The sequence below is a fragment of the Papaver somniferum genome, chromosome 1 (assembly GCF_003573695.1).
Source record: "Papaver somniferum cultivar HN1 chromosome 1, ASM357369v1, whole genome shotgun sequence".
Lineage (NCBI taxonomy): Eukaryota > Viridiplantae > Streptophyta > Magnoliopsida > Ranunculales > Papaveraceae > Papaver > Papaver somniferum.
The window spans coordinates 218,533,264-218,537,923 of NC_039358.1; the positions used below are offsets into that span (position 1 = coordinate 218,533,264).

Below are 4,660 nucleotides of genomic sequence, written 5' to 3' on the forward strand. Positions count from 1 at the left end.
GCCTTTTCATCTTTTACTCCTTTGATTTCATCTTTTTAGGTTAATTTTTCGTTTAAATCTGACTGATTTCTTTCATAAATCTAGTTTGGTTTTCATCCTTTAAGTTTTAGATCGGTGTATTGTAGTTCTTCTCTGGTATGTGAAGACTCGTTATTCGGATTGATGGTTTTCTCTCTTTGCGGAGGAAACTTCTGTTTTCAATACTTCTTCAGCATCTCTTAAATCAGGATCAATAGCAGCAACAGAATCACTTGTTCCAAAGGTAGCAACAACAATCACAAGAGTTTCAACTACAAAAACAATAACAATCACAGAATCAACAAGAATAATCATAGAAACAGCAGCAACAATCACATACTCGACTCTAAGATCAATCAACAAAACATCTGATTCAAAGAGACGAAGTAGCAAGATCTTATCAATAATCAATACCCCTGTATTGGGTTCCTTTCAGTTACTATGCTACAAAAAAATGGATCATTGTATGATCCTGCCTCTCCTGTTCGTGACCAAGAAAGGAGTGCTATGTGTGGTTGTTCATCTCTACACACCCAAAACCCTAAGAGATGGATGGATCCTTTTTTGGATTCTAACAATTTTACCCTGTGCAAAATTGTTAATTGATTTGGAAGAAATTCGTTCTTTTCAAATAATACCATCTAACCTTCACAAGGAAAGGATTCAATTAGTTGTATTATTAGGTGATTCTCTTTGCTATGTCTCTGGAGTTGTTAGTGACCATATTAGTCAAGTATGCTCAAGTTTCTTACATCAGATCTGTAAGTGTCGTTGCTCATATTATCCTTGTAATTTCCGTTGCATACACTATCTCTGTAATGGTCCCTGTAATGGTATTGATGAAGTTGTAATGGTTTCTTAAGGTTCTTTCGCCTTAAGTTTTTCTAAAAAAAAAAAAAACAATTCAAGGAAGCTGCTGAGAGTACGGATGAGGGACGGGCCTCCTTCCCCTAATGCAAATCCGCCTGATAGACATTTTTAAGGAGACATGGTCAAAGAGTTCGATCCGAGTGTAAGCCGGTGTAATAATGTATCTTTTTTCTTTTACATATTCCGTTATATATTACATGTGTGAGTTCGCATGTCTCTCACACTTGTGGGGTGTACGTTGGTGTAAATTATATCTCACTCACATCTCTATGATATCTCTCAGTTCAGTAACAACAATCTGTCTTACCTTCACTAAAACTTCAACGGTACTTATATGGTATCAAAATTCTTTTTTTCTCACGAGCAAACTTTTTGGATCTTAACCCTAATTCCTGAACTCAACTATCAATTTTTTCTTGGTTTCCGTGACGCCCCAACCTAATCACCTTCTTAGCTAATAGGATTACAACCTAATTGAAGCATCAAATCTAGATTTTCGAACTTAAGAAATCTCAATTACATAAGTTAGTCTCAAAAACAAACCCATACACTCTGATATTGTATAAATGAAGATCTCTTTAGTGATATGAATATAATAATGTATTATTTTACAGATTAACAAAAAAATATACATATACAAAAGATACGCAACATCTCGAATGCGATAAAAGCTTTAAGCTACAAAAACGGATATCTTCACGTGCACCATTTCTTTGTGTAACTGAAACTGAAGTGGGAACGAGTGAGCACATCATCCCAAAGAGGTGCCAAATGGAAACAAATAACTTTCAAGTAATCACTAACATGCTTCACCGTTCTAAAGGAATACAGTAATTTAAAAAGACGATGATGAAATAAACATTCAGCAATACACGCATCAAGAAGCAAAAGTTATACAAACAAGCATAATATGCACACGAGTGATTTCCCTTAAATAAAATAGTATATATAATATTCTGACGGATGGCGCACCACCCTACTAATATTATTGCCGACGGATGGCATACCGCTCTACTATCTTAATAAGCATAAAATATAATATTATTGCCGACGGATGGCGTACCGCCCTACTAATACTATTGCCGACGGATGTCATACCGCCCTACTTAACTTAGCAAGGAGCTGTGGGGAGACACAGACACTCCTCGCGAGAAAGTCACTCAACGCATATTACACACATATAATTACATTTCAAAACAAACATCATTCAATGCAATTACAATATACATTCATATAGATAGTAAAAGCATATCATGCTCGCAAAGAAAAGAAATTCAATGATTACAAGAAGGTTACAAAGTTCCCACCTGATTTGATGTCAAGCCACGCCTACCACGAGATCCTCAATCCACTAGTTCATCATTTGATTCGATCGTTGTTAATAAAGACTAACTGTTAATCACACAATAAATCTTCGAAATTAGCCAAAAGGCTCATACAAGGTTCATTATATAATCTCATGCAATTCTCTAGTTATAAACTAAGTGAACTATCTAATGGTTCTAAGCCCGTTTATGGTTCTACACTCTTTCATAACTAAAGGTTTATTGATTTAATTAAATTGGTTTTGTAGTCTATTTGATAAGTCTAAAGAATATCTACAACTTTGTAAAAGGAACCAAAGACTAAATCAGACCATAAGAGTCCAAATTATCAAACTAAGAACACATGTACTAAGCCCAAGTCCACTAAACAAGTCCATTAGTCCAAGGCCTGGTCTAACTGGTCAACTAACGGTCATTAACGGTCAACGTTTGGACAGAAGGAGTAAATTAACAGTCAAGGTTTAAGTCAAAGCCAAAAGGTTAATGGTTTGGTCACACGAGTCAACTCAGGTTAAAACAAGTAACTCGGTGAGTCAACAGATCCGACTCAGTCAGATTAACTGAGTCAGCTAAACAAAACTGAATTAGATTGAATAAGTTCAGTCAGACAAGACAAGGGTTCTTCTCACACAGCTGCAACTGTAACTCAAGTTCAACTTCAATCTGATCATTGCATCAATTCATTCATTGAAATTATAACTCAAAATTGAATTACAAAGAATACACAGCCTACCTGCAATAGCAGTTGCAAGCACAATCTTTCTACATCCTGCTACAATTCTAATTCACCTAGTCACAGCAGCGCCAGGTCTATAACCTATGGTTATTCATACATACAATGCATCTCAACTGCTCCACAAGACTATCCCAACTCCAACTACACAACCATTTCAACACCACTTTATTCGAGGATTACCTCCTCCACAAATCTCAAAAGCACAACCTCCACAACAAACCCATTCACAATTACACTTACAATTATAGCCACCAACAAAGCACAACATCACTACCAGACTTCTCCTGAGAGTCTCATTCTTCCTCATATCCAACTTCTTTGCATCTGAAACTTTACTCAGACACAGTAGTAGTCATAACAGTAACAACTTCATATCAGCTTCACCATTACTAATACCAATTGCCTTAACTCAACTTGTTCCCATTACAGTTTACATCTCTACCTGCAACAACTTTTATTCACCTCTAACTCAATTCATATCTCAGTTCAATGCTTCCAACACACAGCAGTACTCATTCTTACCAGAATAACATCCTAAGCATTCATCTAATACTTGAATTTCTCTCAATTAACTTTAATCATCAAACACAAAACAATAGCATAAACTTCTTTACTTAACTCAACTTCAGTATTACCAACTACACAACACTCCACCATATTATAGCTATAACTCTCATTAACATCTTCTAAGCCTCGTACTTCTTCACCACCTGCAATTCCAACAACATCAACTCTACATCATCAGTTCCATAAACCATATCCCAACACCACTCCAGTTACACCAATTTCAAAAACATCTTCTCATCCACACCATTACGTTCTATAGTTATCTCAACCACAGTTTCATACCACCTTCATCAACATCTCGTAGTTCATCTCAAACTTAGACAGAATCGCAGAATCTCAATCATTTATAAATATTCAAATCAAAATACTAAGTTGAGACAATTAGAGGCTTACCCAACAATTTGTATTCTCTGAATTGCTAAATCATCCAATACCCATCTTTTATCTCCTTCCTAGAACATTAATTTCATCTTCTAATCTCCTCTGAACTTTCTTATGAAACCCTAATTCACTGATTCTTCACCTTAGAACTGAGAAACGGTAGCTAAGCCTTATTCCTTGCCCTCAACACGTAATACCCATCTCCAATCACTCCACTAAACCTTCAATTTCATCGTCCTTGATTTATCTTACAAACCCTAACTTTCTGATTTCTCTACAGATCGACATATCTTCTACTTCTCAGATTCAAACAACCACGATACTATCACAAAAAAAAAACCCCTGATGTCCTTCCTAATTCTCTCGACCTCACAGCCTCAGAAACTCGGAAGAATTCACCAGAGATGAAGAACAAGATAAGAATAAGAAGAAGAGAAGAAAAAATGAGAAAGAAGAAGAAGAAAAAGAGAATGATTATCTCTGCTCGATTTGGTGAAGATAAGGTCAAAGGAATTACTAGGAAACCCACTTTCTTTGATAAGGGCAGCCACAACGGGACTTGTGTTGCATCAGTAACGATGTTGCATCAGTAACGATTTTATGCTTCAAATTGTCTAGATGTTTTCTTCTTCGTCCGATATCCGATTGACACGTGCGAGTAGTCCATTTCTCTCAACTTTTCGAGATCTATCCAATAATACTAGTTTCGTATCTAAATTATTGTTAGATTAGTTTATATTAATTAAAAACTACATTAACTAAT

At 35.8% G+C, this 4,660-nt stretch overlaps 1 long non-coding RNA gene across 1 annotated transcript; it reads right to left on the reverse strand.

Moving 5' to 3' along the window:
• Positions 1–1,575: 1,575 nt before the first annotated feature.
• LOC113316166 lies at positions 1,576–4,357 on the reverse strand. Its single transcript, XR_003342986.1, has 3 exons — positions 2,947–4,357; positions 2,196–2,280; positions 1,576–1,615 (listed from the first exon to the last, which is right to left on the reverse strand). It is a non-coding gene; the product is annotated as an uncharacterized LOC113316166 (long non-coding RNA).
• Positions 4,358–4,660: the final 303 nt, after the last annotated feature.